Source organism: Dendrobates tinctorius, unplaced genomic scaffold, assembly GCF_039654945.1.
Source record: "Dendrobates tinctorius isolate UK_male_01 unplaced genomic scaffold, ASM3965494v1 ptg000001l, whole genome shotgun sequence".
In the NCBI taxonomy this organism is placed as follows: domain Eukaryota; kingdom Metazoa; phylum Chordata; class Amphibia; order Anura; family Dendrobatidae; genus Dendrobates; species Dendrobates tinctorius.
The window spans coordinates 4,983,552-5,004,639 of NW_027361669.1; the positions used below are offsets into that span (position 1 = coordinate 4,983,552).

Below are 21,088 nucleotides of genomic sequence, written 5' to 3' on the forward strand. Positions count from 1 at the left end.
ATTCATACTGGGCCTGAGAGCGTTTGTGTTTGCCTCCTGAAATGTATACGGAGATTTTGTATGTTTAAACTATACTATATATACCTTGTATATAGTGATACTGTACCCTTTTGCAAATTTTTATATTATTGTCTAATCCATACTGAGCCTGTGACTATCTGTGTCTGACTCATGAAATATATACAGAGCTTTACAATTATCCCTAGACTGTATAGAGCTGTCCGCTTCTGAAACAGTACCATATATCTGCTGGTATTTTTAGTCCATTTTCACAAAAATTATTACGTATGGTGGAAGAGGCAGCAGACGTGGGTGTGGGGGGGCCAGTTGGTACTGATGGTGGTGGTGCATCGGCTGGTTCTGACAAAAGCACAATAGCAGCTAAGGCAGGAGGTGTTGAGCCTGCATCATCAGCTGGCACAAGAAGACCTTTAAGGCTCCCTTTTCTGGGAGTAGGTAAACTGCTTTTAAAGCTGGAGCATCAGGAACTGGTTTTGCCTTACATTGCCGAAAAAGCCTCCAGCTCTATCGCCTCCTCTTCTGAAGTTTAAAAAAATGCAAGCACTGAGTCGTCAGTGCAGGCTTCTGGTCAGGAACCACTCCTTTCCTTGTCTCCTTCACTCCCACTAAAAGTGAAGGATGCGGCAGCCCACTTCAGATTACTCCATGGAGCTCTTTTCACAGGCTATGCCTGTGTTATCAAGAGAAATTCAGAATTCCCCAGTCCAACATGAATTGGAGATGGAGTGCACTGATGCACAGCCACTGCTAGATGATTCTGCTGGTACATTGACCCACAGCACTACATTCCCCTTGCACTCTACAGAGCCAGAATGTGACACTGATGAAACTCAGGTGCCCCTTCCAGCATTCTATACCACCTTACACGGTGACACAGAGGAAGGTGCAGATGAAAGTGCCGGTTCCCTGAGCAGGTGGGGGGATCCTACTCGTGGGCGATGGCAGTGGCACAGGGCCCCTCATAGTACGCAAAAGTGTCTTGCCGGTGGGAGGGCCCACTTGCCGTCAGACATATGGTTGTACTATGAGGGGCCCTGTGCCAGTGCCATCGCCCACGAGTGGGCCCCCCATGCTTGCTCAGGGCCACAACACTTGCAATACTTACCTCTCCCTGCTCAACCACCGTGACATCTTCCGCCTTTCCTGACAGTGACATTCAGGTTACAGAGCATGATAACATCACGTCTGTATGCCCTCTACCGAAACAGTACAAGTGCAGAGAGCTTTAAAATGGCAATGCTGAGGAGTCCAGTGTAGAGCAGTGCCCAGCGAGGACAGGTATTTATTTTTTTTAAATGTTGGGACCATTTTTTGGGGAGCAATATACACTGGAGAATGATACAGTACTTAATATGGGGCCCATCATACACTGGAGCATCATCCATTTGGCCCATCATATACTGGAGAATTCCAAATGGGGGACATCAGACACTGGAGCAGCATTTATGGGGCCCATTATACACTGGAGCATTAGAAATGGGGCCCATTATATATGGAGCATTATTTGGGCCCATAACACACTGGAGCATCATCCATGGGGACCAATATATACTGGAGCATTCCAAATGGGGGACATCAGACACTGGAGCAGAATTTACGGGGCACATTATACACTGGAGCATTAGAAATGGGGCCCATTATATATGGAGCATTATTTGGGCCCATAAGACAGTGGAGCATCATCCATGGGGACCAACATATACTGTAGCATTATGTGGAGCTCATCATATACAGTACTGTATGGAACATTATATGGGACCAATTATTCTGTATGGAGAAATATATGGGGCTCATTATTCTGTATGGCGCACTAGGTTGTGGCCATAATACTGTATGGAGTAATATACTGTCTGGTTTTTGAGCTATTGTAGAATTTAAAATAGATATCAGTCATGTCATGTAAGCAGTGAAGTATTTTTCATTGTACTATACCTATATTTCTGTGCCGTGTCAGAGCATTATGAATTGTGGTATATGTTAAAAGGGCGCACTGACACTCTTTGGCCCAGGGCACACAAAAGCCTGGCGCCAGCCCTACCCCCCACAACTTTAGCCAAATAACCCCCAGTTTTCAATGTGTAACTATTATTATACAGTAAATTAAGGTTGCCAAGCTTAAGTAATAAGAATTGATGTCATTGGCATTGAAATGGGCACTGTAGGTGAGCTTACTGTCCTCCACTCCCTGCCGACTTTGCTTCCCCATTGACTTGCATTGGGTTTCGTGTTTCAGTCGGACCCTGACTTTTCCCTATAGTCGGCCGATTTCGTTTGACCCGACTTTTTAGAAAGTCGGGTTTTATGAAACCTGACTCGACCCGAAAAAGGAAAAGTCGCTCATCTCTAATCTCTGAGCATATGGGGTGTTCTGTAGGCCGTTAATCTGTCCTCTAGCCTTATGGACTCATAGTATGTCTCTTCCGAGGAGTAAGACGATCGAAGCTTCTTGATCCAGTTCTGGTATCAGATGGGCTATACGCTTCAGATGAGGATGGTGAGCTGCTACCTCTGGCATAGGTATCTCAGACCTATTGTCAGGAATCTGGTTGCACTCCAATATTGATGGCAAGGCTATGCAGGTTTGACCGTCTATAGACTCTACCTTTAACCCAGTTGCTTTTCTCCCCACCGTCTCTACAGTCCCCAAACATTTTCAAGGAGTAAGGAAAACCGGGGCCAGCAATGTTGAAGGTGTCAAAGAGAAAGGACTTGGCTAGAGACCTGTTGCTCTGATCATCCAAGATTGCATACACCTTGATTACCTTATCTCGGTGGCTCGCTGGGTAGACTCTGACAACGCAGATCTTCGAGCAGTATCTTCCTGTTACAACTTCTTTACAGATCTCTGTACACTGGGAAGTGATTACTGGAGCGTCTACTTCGGTAACCATCGGCTTTTCGCCACACTCTTCTACTTGCGATGATACCCCTGAGGGCGTTCCAGAGTGTAAGGTTGTGTTGTGCTCTATGCTACCACATTCCTGGCATTTCTCACTGGTTTCACAGTTCTTAACGAAGTGCGAGGTCGTCACACAGCATCTGAAACATATCTTGTTTTCTTTGAGGAAACCTTTGCGGTCTTCTAGAGACTTATCCCTGAAGGCTCTGCATTTTAGCAGAGGATGTGGTTTCTTGTGTAGGGGGCAGTGTTTGCTGAGATCCTGAGGTTTGTCTTCCTCCGGGGAGGTCTTGTTTGCCCTGTAAGGAAAACCTGTGGGAGTAATATTAGTTTTGTGAACTGCCACTGGTATTTTACAGGGTTTGACACCAGGGGCAGTGCTACATGACATAGTAAAATCAAAACTGGGGTCATTTCTAACTATTGCTTGTTAAGTTACAAAGTCTACAAACACCTTGAAAGGGGGAAATGAGACCTTATGAGTCTGTTTGTAACGAGACCCATGACTGATCCACTTCTCTTGTAGGTTGTAAGGGAGTTTTTGAACAATTGGGTTGACACCTTTGGAGGTGTCCAGGAATGCCAACCCTGGCAGGTCTCCTTCTATCTAAGCAACCTCTACCTCCATTAACAAGTCATTCAGTTCCATGAGCTTTTGATAACCCATATTTCCTATTTTGGGAAAATCATCAAGTCTTTTATACAACGCATTTTCAATAGCTTCTACTGACCCATAACATTCATCAAGTCTCTCCCACACCATACGGAGGCCTATGTGTGGGTAATTTATGTTAATGTTTCTGATTCTTTTGGCGTGTTCAGCAGACTCGTTTCCAAGCCAGTTTACCAGTAGATCTAACTGTTCACTACTAGAAACATCTGTCTCTAATGGCATTCCGGAAGGAGGCTCACCATGCTCTATAGCTCTCAGCTCGATCGGTGAATTTTACAAGTCCCTTGTTCACCAGGTCCCGACGGGCAAAGAACTTCGCAAAGTTCATAGTGACTGGGTCAGTGCCAACATGAGCTGGTGTGCTGTTGTCATGCTGTGTGTGTGGTGTATCCTCATACCTGTAAGGAGCTTCTGGTTTAGGATAGTCCGTATAATACCTGACTCATGGACCCGTCCTGTGTGACGCGACCCGCAGGCTGGTAACTGTAAACAACAAGACAAGGGGAAGGGAAAACAGTTACAATGGTGGGCCCTCCGATAGGGAAAGGGGACGTGGAGACCTCCTGCACTCCCCTGAGTCAGTGTCCCTAACGCTCCTAACGTTCCCTATGCCGGTTCCGCACCGCTCAGGATATCTGTCGCCCTAGCACACCCTACACCTATCCCTTGCTAGGGAGCTGGGTGGCGCAGGCACTGGCCCCACCTCTGTACTAATACACATGAAGGAAAAACACAAACAGGGAAACACCACTTAGCTTTACTCTGATGCTCTTGCTACTGGCAACAGAGTCCACCACCAGAATGCAGCTCTTCTCCTGAAACGCTGCCACCAAGCCAAGCTCTGTCAGAGCTACAAGGAAATCCCCTATGTCTCCTTCTACACCAGGGCTAAGACAGTGCTGCAAGGAACGTTCTCCAGCTCCTTCCTCCACCAAGGATGGTTGAAATGAATACTATCACCAACAGTGATTGCAACACCTGACACTCTTTTATAGCAGAGCCAGCAATCACACCTGCATTATAAACATGTGCACTTAACTAAAGAAACAGAGCGCAATGACGCTCACCACCACCGGGGGCAAACTAGAACAAACGACACCACAGTGCAATAATCCAAATGGCCACCGGGGCAAAAACCACACTTAAGCACAGCTTAAGGAAAAAAAAAGGTTACCTGTGCTTTTATCTGTCCTGATCCCGCATGGATCATGACAATACCTTTCTGATGCAAACAGTGTCCCTTTCAGTCTGGGTGTAGGCTGTACCTTCTGTTCTGTGGAATGGTAGCTGTGGTAGACATCTCTGTGATGGACGTCCCCTTGCCTATGGTAATGAAGTTCAGGGTTGGATCGCTGGTAATCGGCGTAGGCTGGTTGATGTGGTGCGTCAGGGCTGTCATCCATGCCAGAATGTTGATGGACGTACTCTGCGATGCGCTGGATCTTGCTGCTCTAGATCTGGTCTGGGAATATTGCTGCGTCTGCCACAATTAGGATCCTTCATAGCTTCATAGCTTCCAAATATTCTGCCTTAGCTACTGCAGCTGCTGTCTCCTTGTCTGCCGCAAGTTTTTCTAGCTCTGCTTGCAAACGTCCAGTTTCCGCTTCTCTCTCTGCCTGCAGACGTGCGGCTTCTGCATCTTGCTCCGCCTGTCTCAGCTTTAAGTGCATCTCTCTTTCGGCGAATGAGAATCTTGCTTTGACTGCCTCGGCTTCGGCACGAGCGACAGCAGCGAGCTCTGTTAATGATGACCTGCTGGAGCTTGCGTGTGACCTCATTTTCAGTGAGGATGTGCTGTTTCGAGACATTGTGTGCTTAGGTTCGTACTGCTGAGTATATTAGAGGGAGACAGTCTATGCATGACGGCTTCCACATGGGGGAAATATGAAGCACTTGTTGGCGGACTGCAGTAGCATTCTGCGGCTGTATGGCGGCTGCTCTGATACCCGTATGCGAAGCAGTGTGGGTGTTAGCGGTCCCCTACAGTCTATGCAATCACCGCCTGCGACCGGTGGTCCTTTACTGAGCCCTGGGCTCTTGTTCCCTGCGGCTGTATGGCGGCTGCTGTAATACCCGTATGCGGTGCAATCTGGGTGATAGCGGTCCCTTACAGTCTGTGTAACCACTGCCTGCAACCGGCGGTTCCGTTTTACTTGTATTCGCTATTGCAGGAATTAAGCATCTGTTTTACTGTTCTGCCTTCATACACGTTGACACGGTGTGCAATTCAGGATTCAGCATAAACCACTGTTCTGTGTTCCAAATAAGCAGACTGTTCTCTGTAGTCTAACTTGTTTATTGGTGAACAGTATAGAACATGTGCGGTAAAAATATAAGGAATACAAACGACATGGGTAAGTATTGGGGAGATGATCACACATTTATAGAAAGTGTACTGTAATGCAAACATTACATAAGAATACATGAATCTCTGATTACATTCACTGTGAACTGGCATCTAAACAGTTAATGACATCTCCTGGCTGCTAGACAGTAAATAACACCTCTGTAAATCACTGCATTGCAAAAAACACTGATCCTTACCAGATATGCTTTTCCCAGATAGCGACTCAAGTAGAGAAGTCACAGGAAAACAAAGATTAACAGGAGGACAAACATCACATGTGCGTCCTATGAGGTAAACAAAAGAAAATGGCATCTCCCTCATCCCAGAATACACTGCTTAGTTAACACAATGCATTGCTTCAATCCCAAAGTGCATTGCTTCTGTTAAAGGCACAGGCGGCTTTAAATGCTATTTAAGACGTAGCTATAAATTCAGCCATCACTAGATGGTGCTATAATTAACCCAGCCAGCACATAATACAAACATATTGCTTTATTCAGAGCACATAACACAACAGACTGCCCTATATCCAGAGGTCAGAACAGCCACTATTGAACCCAGACCAGTGTCAAAAGGTTATTGATTGGATAGTGGAAAATGCTTCCAGTCACTTTGCCACCAGCACCCTGTCTTCCACATGGTTATGTCTGTGTAGCCATGAGTCTGTTCCTCGCCCTGATCCTCCTTCCTCCCGCCATGACAAGTGCCCAGAGACAAATGATCCCACACTTGGACACTCCGAAGAGCTGTTCACTTTTCCATTTATAGATGTGGGCCTCTCGCCCGGTCCACTTGAAGCGGGGGAGGGAGATTGCATGTAGTGATGCCCAAATTTTTGAGCCGCCACAGTCACATGAAGGCGACGGTGGGAACATGTCACAAGAGGTGGACGGAGATGAGACACAATTGCCAGAAAGTCAGGAGGAGGACCAGGGTGCGGAAGTGGAAAACAAGGTGGCTGATGATATAGTTACTGACACAACCTGGCAGGAGAACATGCAGAGCGAGGACAGCAGCACACAGGGGATGGGAAGAGCAGCACCCCAACAGGCAGGAAGAAGCAGTGTGGTGGCCGCAGACAGAAGGCGGGCAACAGTTCCTCGTAACACCAATACGACGGAAGTTGGCAGTACAACTTTTAGGTCTTCCCGAGTCTGGTTGTTTTTTAAAGACTCTGCTAATAACCCCAAACAGGCCATTTGCACCACCTGCCATGCCCGCATCAGCACGGGTAGCAAAACTACCAGCCTGACCACCACCAGCATGATCAGGCACATCGCAATAAAGCACCCGACTTTGTGGCCCAAACCCCAGGAACACTGTCTGCGGTTGACACCATTGCTTCTTCCGCTGTTGAGCATGGAAGTCAATCTCTTGTCCATGGTGCCTGCGAAGATGCCTCCTACCCTGCACCTGTCGTTGCACACACTCAACTACCACCATCATCAACCACGCACACGTCCTTGTCCCAGCGAAGCCTTCAGTTGTCCATACCCCAGTCATTGGAACGCAAGTGTAAATACGCAACCAACGCCCCACAGGCCACAGTACTAAATTCACACATTTCTCGTCTGCTTGCACTCGAAATATTGCCTTTTAGGTTCATGGAGACGGAAGCTTTCTGAAACTTGATGGCGGCGGCCGTACCAAGGTACTCGGTCCCCAGCCGCTGCTATTTCTCCAGGTGTACCGTCCCGGCATTACACAAGCATGTGTCCCACAACATTACCCGTGCCCTCAGCAATGCTGTTTCTGGGAAAGTCCACCTAACCACAGACACGTGGACAAGTGCTTGTGGGCAGGGACGATATATCTCGCTGACGGCACACTGGGTTAACATAGTGGAAGCTGGCACCCAGTCAGACCTTGAGATGGAACACGACCTCCTGACACCAAGGATTGGAGCCCTACATCAATCAGGGTTCCCACCACAGTCTACAGCTTCTGCACCTCCTCCTCCTCTTCAGCCTCCATCTCCAAAATGAGCATATCAATCACAAACTGAAAGCACTGAAGCACTGCCTCAACCAAGAGGCAACAGGCTGTGCTGAAGCTAATATGCTTAGGTGACAAACCACACAATGCTGAAGAGTTGTGGACAGCTTTGAAAGAGCAGGCAGATCTGTTGCTGACACCGCTGAACCTACAGCCAGGCATGGTCGTGTGTGACAATGGCCAGAACCTGGTGGCGTCTCTGAGCCGAGGCGAGCTCACACACATACCATGCCTGGCCCATGTGCTTAACCTCATGGTTCAGCGGTTTCCCAAAACCTACCCAGAGCTGCCAGACCTGTTTGTCAAAGTACACCGCCTGTGTGTCCATTTTAGAAAGTCACCTACAGCTTCAGCCACCCTGGCCGTGTTTCTACAGTGTTTGCAGCTTCCGGCTCACCGACTGTTGTGTGATGTCCCCACGCATTGGAACTCTACACTGCATATGTTGGACAGGTTTTGTGAGCAGAAGAGGGCAGTTGTTGTGTACCAGCATCAACAAGGCCATCGGTATTCAACTCAAACTCCACACATAAGACCTCAGGAGTGGACATGGATGTCAGACATATGTACGATCCTACAAAACTTTAAGTACTCCACCAAGATAGTGAGCGGCGATGATGCCATAATTAGCATCACCATCCCGCTTCTCTGCATTCTGAAAAGCTCTCTGCTCACAATGAAAGAGGATGCATTGCAGGCCGAGCACGATGAGATGGAGCAAGGAACCATACAGGGTGCAGTACCAGAGGGCCATTGTTGCAGAATTATTAAAAAAATTCCCATCTGAAAATGCTGGCGGCAGAGGTCACAGTTCATTGTACAACCAAGGAGTAGAGGCGAGAGAGACACAACTACAATCCAGCAGAGGCACGGGAACACTGGCAAAGTTCTGGGAGAGTTTTCATCGCCCTGGCCAAGAGGTGCGGGGTACTCTCACAAAGAGTACAAAGTTTGGGAAGATGCTAAAGAGTACCTTGATGACCATACCAATGTCCTCCATGATTCATCTGTGCTTTTTAATTATTGGGTATCCAAGCTGGACACGTGTCATGAACTGGGTCTCGGAGGTCCTGGCCTGCCCTGCCACTAGTGTTTTGTCAGAGCGGGTTTTTAGTGACACTGGCAGAATTATAACTGATAAGTGCATCCGCCTGTCAACTGAAAATGCTGACAGGCTGACTCTTATAAAAATGAACAAGGGCTGGATTGGGCCAGATTTCTCTACACCACCGAATGATAACAGTGAAACATAACCTCCAATACAGTGTATTTTTGGGGAGGTGTATTCCCATGCACCTCTTCACACCCACACATGGGTATACGCTCCCTGATTTTGACTATTTGGTGTTATCCTTCTCCTCATCCTCATCATCCCATCCACCACCACTAGATCACAATGGTGACCGTGGTCCGTGATGCAACAGCAAACTTATTGTGTAAAAGGGTGTTTATGATGCCCGTTCCAAAAATGTTTACACAGTATGTTAAGGTGTCCCCCCCGGGGGAAAATGTTTTTCAGCCCATACACTTAGTGTATGGGCATTACAACATAGAAGACTCACTCCTTTAAACTGGGAAAACATTTTTCAGAGGCCATCCTCCACGACTCTTCAGACACCACCACTAGAACACGAGGGTGAACGTGGTCCGTTATGCAACAGCCACTATAGTTTTTTCCAAACGTGTTTATGATGGCCTCAAAAAAAAAATATTTACACACTAGGTTGATGTTTACCCCCCAGGGGAAAATGTTTTTCAGCCCATGCACTTAGTGTATGAGCATTACAAGTATAGGAGATACGCTCCTTTAAACTGGGAAAACATTTTGAGTAGGCCATCATCCACATTTATTCCTCTGGGGATTGGAATGCATGCAAATTTTGGGCAGGCCTTGTATTCACTTCATGGGCAAACTTTAGGTGACTTAAAAAAATCATAATAATGGGAAATTTGGTTTTCCTGTGGCCATTCAGTACGTGGGTTCAAAGGCTTATTGTGGTGCATGTAACTTTGGTGCAGGGCAGGCCTTGCATTCAATGCATAAGCAAACAGTATGAGAGTACCAAATGAATAATGTGAACTTGGTCCAAAATGATGTAAAAATATAAACACTTTATTGACAATGAAATTAGGGAACAGGTTAGAAAGGGGAGAACACAAGGTGCATATGTGTAGTATAAATAACGGGACGCAATGTGCTAGCATGGAGGTCAGCAAAAAGTTATAATGGTTATGTTTAGCAAATAGCCATAGAGAGTACAAACAATTCAGACCCACTGCCCCAAAATATAAATCCCAGTGGTATGGTAGTCAATCAAATGAAGTGTGCACAGAGAGCACTAAGGCATTAAAGATGTGGAGAGATATGCAAAGTATATATTATGAAATTCAAAGAAGCTTACCTCACCTAGACACCATATGGGAGGCAGGCCACAGCAACACATGCGTCCACCCCGACATGTGTTTTGGCATTGTCTTCATCAGGGGTCATGGCGAGATAGATAAAGCGGTGTTTAAAAAGGGGCCGGAAACAATAGCTGATGAACCGGAAGTGACCTGCACTATAATACTACCTTAGGTGGCTGTTAAAATTGCATAACCGCCAATGTGCGAGTCTGTGAGGTTCATACATAATATAACAGTAGTTGTCCTTGGGCAAGACTACTAACACTATAGTGCCTACTTCAATAAACATGAGAGTGTCACAAACAAAGAGAGTCATGCCGGCTCGGACGTCGCCGGGATTAAAAAGGTCCGTTTAGATGAAGAGGAGATGAAGTGGAGCCAGTGAACAAAACACTGAAAGAGCGGTCAGAAAGATAGGAAGATAACCAGGACAGAGCAGTGTATACACAGGATCTTTGTATATATAAAGTTCCTGTGTATAATGTCACCAGTGATCACTGTATTACCTGTACATTGACACTATATACAGAGCTCCTGTGTATAATGTCACCAGTGATCACTGTATTACCTGTACACTATATACAGTGCTCCTGTGCACAATGTCAATGGTGATCACTGTATTACCAGTATACTAACACTATATACAGAGCTCCTGTGTATAATGTCACCAGTGATCACTGTATTACCTGTACACTGACACTATATACAGAGCTCCTGTGCATAATTTCACTGGTGATCACTATATTACTTGAACACTGACACTTTATACTATACTATATTACGAGAAAAAGGTTTAAAGACTCACCGTGTTGTTCAATTTCAGGATTGTTCACAATATATCATTGCTGCTCCAAAGAAAACTACTGACCCATGGTAAAATATGAAAAAAAAATCCAAGAGTCGGCAACTGAATAAAATCTTCAAAGCTTTATTTCAAAACATAGAATTAAAATTCATGGTGGTAGATAAAATAATGCTCAGATGTGTTTCAGGCATGAACTACCCTGGATCAGTGAGTATATTTAAGAAATCCATTACAAAATATGGAAAACAAGTGCTGACCAATCATGAAACGGCAGAAACTACACAGTTGTGCAATAATTAGATAAATAAGAGTACAGCAGGTACGAGTGGATCTACAACAGGGTCATATTTGTATCTTCATAATATCAGTGACAGATTGCTGGAGCTAATATATGAACATAGTGTCATTTCTAAAAATCAAAGTTCAACAAACAGTATCAGACAGAAGAAGATTAGATACACAGCTCAGCAGAGATTATCACGCATTATCACACAGGAGTGGATTAGATACATAAAAACAGGCGTGAACAGGTGCCAGCTAACACAGCAATTCTAAGAAAAAAAAAAAAAGCTGCCGTCTGGAATGTTAGGAATAGTAAATCTAGAAAATTGAGCTGCATTACTGCCATAGAAAATTGTTCAGTGTTACATAATGTAATATGGAATTTTTCTATATTAATATTGCAGTTCCAATTTTCCAAAATTCCATATGTAAATAATTTAGCCCTTACCTATTTTCTATGGCAGTATTGCAGCTCCAATTTTCTAGATTTACCATTTCTAATATTCCATAGTGAAGCTTTGTTTTTTCTTAGGATTAGATACATGACTCGGCAGGCAGTACCACACAAGAGGGGATGAGGTACACAGCTCAGCAGAATGTACCACACGGAAAATAATTAGATACACAGCTCAGCAGGCAGCATCACATAAGAGAGGATTAGATACATGGCTCAGCAAAGTGTATCACACAGAATAGAATTGAATGTATGGCTCAGCAGGGTGCGTCGCACTAGAGTGTTAAATGCACGGTTTGAACCGTATCACACAGGAGAGGATTAGATACACAGCTCAGCAGGCAGTATCACACAAATGTGCAATAATTGGAGAAACATAAAATATAATAGACACAAGTGGATACAACAGTGTCATATTTGTACCTGCATAATTGCAGCAATACTATTGAATTACAGAATATTGGAGCTAATGTATATGTACATAGTGTCATTTCTAAAATTCATTCCCTGTGGCTGTTTGGTTAATTCAATTATCCAGAAAGCTTCTCTAAGGCCGGTTTCACATTTGCGCTTCAGGGCGCAGCGACGGCCTGCGCACGGCCGCCGCTAAGCCCCGCCCCTGCCGCACCTCCGCCGGTAGCTCCGCCTCCGAGCGCATGACGCTGCATGCGTCCCCTATCTTTATCACTGAGGACGCAGGCCATGCGCAGTATGCGTTTGGCGGCACCTGTGTCCTTTTGTGTGTCCTGAAGCGCAAATGTGAAACCGGCCTAAGCAGCAGCTTTTTCCTCCAGTTACCACCCCTATCAGGACAATCAACCCACTTGACACCAAAAAAGAAAGATTTTCAATGTTTCCTCCATGCATTTCTAGAAAATGTTTGGAAACTCCTGAATATGTTCCGCTCTTATTATTTATATTCTGTAAGTGTTGCGAATCCTCTTTCTTAATTTGCGGATGGTACATCCTATATATTTCATATTGCAAGCATTGCACTGCACACAGTACACCACTACTTGGTGCTGCAGTTTATACACAAATTGATGTTTTGTGTCATTGATCTTATTTGTCTTGTGCGCATATTGGTAGAAATTACATTTTGTGTCCTCACATTTAACCCCTTTCCGACATCAGGCGTAATAATATGCCAATGTCAGACACCCTCCCTTTGATGTGGGCACCAGCAGTGAGCCCACATCTTTTCCTGACATGTGACTCTAACAGCCGCAGGTGAAATCGGGATCCACCCGTGGCTATTAACCCATTAAATGCCGTTGTCAAACTCTGATAACGGCATTTGACACCAGCCATGTGATAGCGGGTCACCGATGGGTTGGCATGACAACCAGAGGTCTCCTGCAGATCAGGTTATAGCAGCTTCTAATCTCCCATGGATACAATTGAAGCATGTCAAAAGTTAAAAAAAAAAGTTTTTAAAAATATAGAAAAAATAAAAAAAATATAAAAGTTCAGATCACTCCCTTTTCACTCCATCTAATATATAAAGCTCAAAGTGTGTATGTATGTATGTATGTATGTGTGTATGTATGTGTGTGTGTGTGTGTATGTCCGGGATTGGCATCCGCACCGTCGCAGCTACAGCCACAAAATTTGGCACAGTCACACGTCTGGACCCCGAGAGCATCCTAGACTATGTTGTGAGGTGAAATTTTATCCCCGCGTGTTCCAATTTACCAAACAATTTTGCCCCTATCTACATAATGGGGAAAAAGTGTGTGCGTGTCAAGCCCCTCCCCTCATTATGATGTCATAATGCCCCTATCTACATAATGGGGAAACAGTGTGTGCGTACCAAGCCCCGCCACTCATTATGATGTCATAATGGTTGCCATGGCGACGCTGATGTCATCATAGGTTGCAAACCCAGCCGCTCATTATGATGTCATAATGGTTGACTATGGGATGGAGGATGTGTGATGGGTATATGGGCACTGGACTATGGGATGGAGGATATATGATGTCATAATGGTTGACTATGGGATGGAGGATGTGTGATGGGTATATGGGCACTGGACTATGGGATGGAGGATATATATGACGGGTATATGGGCACGGGACTATAGGATGGTGGATGTGTGATGGGTATATGGGCATGGGACTATGAGATGAAGGATGTGTGATGGGTATATGGACACTCGACTATGGGATGGCGAATATGTATGACGGGTATATGGGCATGGGACTATAGGATGGAGGATGTGTGATGGGTATATGGGCATGGGACTATGGGATGGAGGATGTGTGATGGGTATATGGGCACTCAACTATGGGATGGAGGATATGTATGATGGGTATATGGGCACGGGCCTATGGGATGGCGGATATGTATGATGGGTATATGGGCGGAACCGCCACGCAGACGCTCCAGGACAGAAGATGAGGCAGCGCCCACCATGCCCGCAGCTGATTCAGCAAACCCTGTGTGGACCTCGCCCCCCGAAAATTACGAGCCACTGATTCCTGATTTTGTGGCAGAATCAGGAATCAAGTTTGACACCACCGGCCTCACAGAAATTGAATTTTTCAAAGTCTTTTTCTCTGAGGATTTTGTTAACCACATGGTGGAGCAAACTAATTTGTACACTCGGCAATTTTTGGAGCAAAACCCGCGTTCATCCTATACTAAGTGATCTCCTGTGGACGCAGTTGAAATGACGAAGTTTTGGGGCCTGGTCCTCCACATGGGTATCCTGAAGAAGCCTGAAATTTCGCAATATTGGAGTGTTGATATTTTATACAACACTCCAGTGTTCCGAATGGTCATGGTCCGGGCGCGTTTTCAGGCCATCCTCAAGTTTCTGCACTATAATGATAATGCACAGTGTCTCGCACGAGATGACCCCAACTTTGACCGTCTGTTCAAAGTTCGGCCAGTCATCGAACACTTCAACAAAAAGTTTGATGAAGTGTACGTGCCCCAAAGGAACATCTGCGTGGATGAGTCCTTGGTCAATTTTAAGGGCAGGCTCGGATTCCGTCAATACCTGCCCAGTAAGAGGGCCAGGTATGGAATCAAACTCTATAAGCTGTGTGAGAGTACCTCAGGGTACACCCACAGGTTAAGAGTGTACGAAGGAAAGGACACCAGGATTGAACCCCCTGAGTGTCCTCCTGACCTGGGAGTGAGTGGGAAAATTGTGTGGGATTTGGTGCACCCACTGCTGGATAAAGGTTATCACCTCTACAATGATAACTTTTATACCAGTGTCCCACTCTACAAAGCCCTCTTTGCAGCTTGCGGTACTGTCCGCAAAAATCAGAGAAGCCTCCCGAAGACGCTACTTGGGCAGATGCTCCGAAAAGGTGAGAGCAGGGCCCAATGTAGCGACCACCTGCTGGTGGTCAAGTACAAGGACAAGAGGGATGTCTTTCTCTTGACCACCATACACGGTGATGGCAGCGCCCTCAGCACTGTACGGGGTACCTCGGCACAGGTCAACAAACCTGAATGTGTGCTGGGGTACAATAAAAACATGGGGGGCATTGATCGCTCGGATCAACTCCTCCAACCGTACAATGCTTTGAGAAAGGCCAAGGTGTGGTACAAAAAGCTGGCCGTGCACATCGTCCAATTGGCAATGCTCAACGCATTCCTATTGTCACAATGTGCATGCCCCAGCGATACGTCGTACCTTCAGTTCCAGGAGGTAGTGGTTAAGGCCCTGATGTTTGGCACTCTGGAAGGAGCGGGCCCCAGAACTTCCGGAACTGAAGGTGCTCGTATTGTACCAAGTCAGCATTTCCCGGGGGAGGTCCCGCAAACTGGAAAAAGAGGTAAATCGCAAAAAGGGTGCCGAGTGTGTTACAAAAACGGAATACGCAAGGACACCATTTATCAATGCGACACCTGCCCCGAAAAACCTGGCCTGTGTATGAAGGATTGCTTCAAATTGTACCACACCTCAATGCACTACTAAATTTCTTTACCGGAAACATTAGATTAGTTGGGGCACATCTAGATAAGTTCCTTGGGGGTCTAGTTTCCAAATCAATGTCACTTGTGGGTTTTTTTTACTGTTTAGGCACATCAGGGGCTCTGCAAATGGAAAATGACGCCCGCAGACCATTCCATCTAAGTCTGCATTTCAAAACGTCACTCCCTTCCGACCCTGACGTGTGCCTAAACAGTTTTTTCCCACATATGGGGTACCAGCGTACTCAAGACAAATTGGACAACAACTTTTGGGGTCCAATTTCTCCTGTTACGCTTGGGAAAATTGAAAATTGGGGACTAAACGATCATTTTTGTGGGCACAAAATAGGATTTTTTATTTTCACGCCTGGGCAGTATAAACTTTAGTGAAACACTTGGGGGTTCAAAGCTCTCACCACATATCTAGATACGTTCCTTAGGGGGTCTAGTTTCCAAAATGGGGTCACTTGTGGGGGGTTTCTACTGTTTAACCACATCAGGGGCTCTGCAAACAGAACATGATGCCCGCAGACCATTCCATCAAAGTCTGCATTCCAAAGCGTCACTTCTTCCCTTCTGAGCCCCGACGTGTGCCCAAACAGTAGTTTTCCCCCACATATGGGGCACCAGCGTACTCAGGACAAATTGGAAAACAACTTTTGGGGTCCAATTTCTCCTGTTACGCTTGGGAAAATTAAAAATAGGGGACTAAACGATCATTTTTGTGGGCACAAAATAGGATTTATTATTTTCACGCCTGGGCAGTATAAACTTTAGTGAAACACTTGGGGGTTCAAAGTTCTCACCACATATCTAGATAAGTTCCTTAGGGGGTCTAGTTTCCAAAATGGGGTTACTTGTGGGGGGTTTCCACTGTTTGGGCACATTGGGGGCTCGTCAAACGCAACATGGTGTCCAATCTCAATTCCAGCCAATTTTAGGTTGAAAAAGTCAACCGGTGCTGCTTCCCTTCCGAGCCCTGCCGTGCGCTCAAACAGTGGTCCCCCCCACATATAGAGTATCAGCGTACTCAGGACAAATTGGACAACACCTTTTGGGGTCTAATTTCTCCTGCTACCTTTGGGAGAATAAAAATTGGGGACTAAACGATCATGTTTGTGGAAAAAATATGATTTTTTATTTTCACGCCCGGGTGTTATAAACTCCTGTGAAGCCCTAGGGGGTTCAAGGTGCTCACCACACATCTAGATAAGTTCTTTAGGGGGTCTAGTTTCCAAAATGGGGTCACTTGTGGGGGGTTTCCACTGTTTGGGCACATTGGGGGCTCGTCAAACGCAACATGGCGTCCAATCTCAGTTCCAGCCAATTTTAGGTAGAAAAAGTCAAGCAGCGCTGCTTCCCTTCCGAGCCCTGCCGTGCGCCCAAACAGTGGTCCCCTCCACATATAGAGTATCAGCGTACTCAGGGGCTCTGCAAACAGAACATGATGCCCGCAGACCATTCCATCAAAGTCTGCATTCCAAAGCGTCACTTCTTCCCTTCTGAGCCCCGACGTGTGCCCAAACAGTAGTTTTCCCCCACATATGGGGCACCAGCGTACTCAGACAAATTGGAAAACAACTTTTGGGGTCCAATTTCTCCTGCTACCTTTGGGAGAATAAAAAATTGGGGACTAAACAATCATGTTTGTGGACAAAATATGATTTTTTATTTTTACGCCCGGGCGTTATAAACTCCTGTGAAGCCCTAGGGGGTTCAAGGTTCTCACTACACATCTAGATAAGTTCCTTAGGGGGTCTAGTTTCCAAAATGGGGTCACTTGTGGGGGGTTTCCACTGTTTGGGCACATTGGGGGCTCGTCAAACGCAACATGGCGTCCAATCTCAATTCCAGCCAATTTTAGGTTGAAAAAGTCAAAAAGCTGCTTCTCTTCCGAGCCCTGCCGTGTGCCCAAACAGTGGTCCCCCCCACATATAGGGTATCAGCGTACTCAGGACAAATTTGACAATAACTTTTGGGGTCCAATTTCTCCTGTTACCCTTGGGAAAATTAAAAAATTGTTGCTAACAGATCATTTTTGTGACTAAAAAGTTAAATGTTATTTTTTTCCTTCCATGTTGTTTCTGCTCCTGTGAAGCACCTGAATGGTTAATAATCTTCTAGAATGTAGTTTTGAGTAGCTTGAGGGGTGAAGCTTTTAGAATGGTGTCACTTTTGGGTATTTTCTGCCATATAGACCCCTCAAAGTGACTTTAAATGTGAGGTGGTCCCTAAAAAAATGGTTTTGTAAATTTTGTTGTAAAAATGAGAAATCGCTGGTCAACTTTTAACCCTTATAACTTCCTAACAAAAAAAAATTTTGTTTCCAAACTTGTGCTGATGTAAAGTAGACATGTGGGAAATGTTATTTATTAACTATTTTCTGTCGTGTAACTCTCTGGTTTAAGGGCATAAAAATTCAAAGTTTGAAAATCGCAAAATATTCTAAATTTTCGCCATATCTCCATTTTTTCATAAATAAACGCAAGTTATAGCGAAGTAATTTTATCACTAAAGTGAAGTACAATATGTCACGAGAAAACAATGTCAGAATCGCCTAGATCCGTTGAAGCGTTCCAGAGTTATTACCTCATAAAGGGACAGTGGTCAGAATTGTAAAAATTGGCCCGGGAGTTAACATGCAAACCACCCTTGGTAGTGAAGGGGTTAATGCAGCAACCGACCGGCTGCCCCCCTGGGCAGAGGTAAATGAGATATCCCACTTCTGACCTCCCCCCACCTTTGTAAATCCCACTGTAAATGATCGGGGGTCGCCGCCCATCTACAGCTATTGTAATGTACATCTGGCGTCTTAATTGGAGCCTATTATCTACTGGCCCGCCACATATTGAATGTCCTGTCCTCTGTGTGTATATATATTCTGAGACCGATGAGTAAAATGTTGTCACACTGGAAATACGTGGAGAAGCAGTGATCTTTTATATGTTCCCATGTTACAAAGCCTTTCGAGCCAGCGCACTTCATTCAGAAGTGAGGAAAAGCAGGGTGGACCTCCTGAGAAACGGGGTGGGATTGTAAGAGGTATTACAGCACAGAAGACCCCGTTACAGTGCTATTTGGCGTCTCCTCACCTCGACGCATGTTTCACCACCAGCTTCTATTTTGAAGGGCTTTTTGTCAGCATTTTTTACATCCCTTTATATATTTATTACAATTTGTAAGACCTATTATGGGTCATCACTGAATCGATACTTCTGTGATATAATTCTATACTTTGCTGCAATTCATGTTCTTGGCCCTCTTCACATTTTGTTTGGCATCCCCTATTTCCTGCTTTTTTAATCTTATTATTTGTTTTTAATTTTGTTTATTAAAATCATTGTTTTTATGGTATATTTGTGGGATCTTTTCTTTGTTCTATATAGACGCATATGGGGCTGGTTGTTGCATGACGGATGAAGTGCCCCCTAGATACTTGGACATTTGTTGATTTATATATGGCCATAAGGACACATGGTTAGATCACATGACCAGGTCCTGAGTTTGGTAGAGAAGTAGACATTTTGTGCACAAGTGTAGTTGTAGTAGGTGGGCCGGACTGGGGGGTGGTCCCCTGCTCACCGCGAACAGACGATAAAGACATGAGACGGAGGCAGATTTTAGGTACAACAGGTCCGAGTTTATTGGCTGTCTCCCTGACAACTTCAGCAATAAAAAAATAAAAAATCTTTATATAGCGCTAACATATTCCGCAGCACTTTACAGATTGCACACGTTATCATCACTGTCCCCAATGGGGCTCACAATCTAGATTCCCTATCAGTATGTTTTTGGAATATGGGAGGAAACCGGAGAACCCGGAGGAAACCCACGCAAACACGGGGAGAACATACAAACTCCTTGCAGATGTTGTCCTTTGTGGGATTTGAACCCAGGACCCAGCGCTGCAAGGCTGCAGTGCTATTCACTGAACCACCGTGCCGCCCACATCCACCGCAATCCACCGCAGCACTTCCACAGCTCTCCGTATTCAGGCCTGGGTACCTGCACTTCTCTTCAGTCGTAGTGACGTTTCTTTACGGCTCAACTATTGGGGCTGCCCTAGGCCTTTCCACCGCCAGCACTTCACCGGTCAAAGGTTGTCGTCAATTTGGTACCCCTGGGGCCTCGTCTGTTCTGCGGTTCTTCGTGTCAGGGCCACCCCCCTGACTTCCCTTCTCCTCAGTCCCCCTAGTTAAGCTCTCCACACAGCACACACTCCCTCACAGACTCCTCTCCTCTTGAGCTCCTCCCGGGACTGGAACTTTCTGGTACCCTCCTGTCCTATTTATAACTTTCCCGGTTCCCTATAACTCCGCCCCCCATGACCAACGGTTTCCCTAGCCATAAGCTGCTGTCAAGTCCTGAACTCATACTCTCCCCTGCCATTTTGTGGTCAACCCAAGATACTGCACTCAATCTACACTTTTCCCAGCTGTTTTCCTAGAGTAATTACAAACATAGGCCTACAATGCACAAACCATCCCTTCTTCTTGCTGACAAGTCCATCCATCAGGTCACGTTCCCCACATAGTCACCTAGGAAAGCTGATGGAGCTGGTAAGGAAGAAGCCAAAGCTCCTGTGTATGAGAAACCAAGGCTTCAGCTTTAGTCAGCTGTGTTATAAAGACTGTGCATATAAACAGAAGTTGGAATTCAGAAATCAGTGCATCATTTATTGCATTGCTGTACTGAAAAGTAACTGTGATTGATGCATAGGAATTGAATCTCTGTTAAATCATCCTTTATCTAGATATACCTGTATATTCGTGCAACAAATAAGTTATCAATAGCCCCTCTGGCCTCCCTGTTTTCTGGATTTGGAGTGCACCACATTACATCACACCACCAGGAAGCATAGATTAATTAAGTTCATTTTTTTTTTGTCACTGCCATAGCGAAGTGGTAACGTCCTCTCAGCACATGGTGCGTGATCTATGGCTTAGTAGTGCATGCATTACACAAACTCCTAGAAAATGTTGTCCTTTGTGAGATTTGTAACCAGGAACCCAGCGCTGCAAATAACATCTGAAAACTTATCTCACAATTACTCCCCATAGTTGTCGGGGGGTGGTTGTACTTTTCAGACCAACCCCTTACACTGACTGCACCAGAGTAGTTTTATAATTAACTGATTTCCATTACACAGTGATTCATAGTTCACAAGTTTTAAGGATCTGCTTGTGAAGGAGACCTCTTCATAAAGCCACCAGCTTTTCTGATATCGGGTAGAGCGTCTGGACTTGGAGGTAACTTGCTCCTTTGGTTGTTT

General features: G+C 45.5%; 2 protein-coding genes across 3 annotated transcripts in view; one reads left to right on the forward strand and one right to left on the reverse strand.

Moving 5' to 3' along the window:
- The window catches only part of LOC141056401 (uncharacterized), a 76,459-nt gene that overhangs the window by 39,705 nt on the left and 15,666 nt on the right, over positions 1–21,088 (reverse strand). Inside the window, exon 1 of one of the 2 annotated variants that reach the window (XR_012222037.1) lies at positions 11,147–11,456. The exons of the other annotated variant lie outside the window; for it this stretch is intronic. The gene's annotated coding sequence lies outside the window, so the exon portion shown is untranslated. Of the gene's footprint in view, positions 1–11,146; positions 11,457–21,088 lie in introns of those variants that run through there. 2 annotated transcript variants of the gene reach the window in all.
- Positions 20,913–21,088, forward strand: part of LOC141057898 (sulfotransferase 2B1-like) — a 190,043-nt gene continuing 189,867 nt past the window's right edge. Inside the window, exon 1 of the mRNA XM_073554311.1 lies at positions 20,913–21,065. The gene's annotated coding sequence lies outside the window, so the exon portion shown is untranslated. The remainder of the gene's footprint in view (positions 21,066–21,088) is intronic.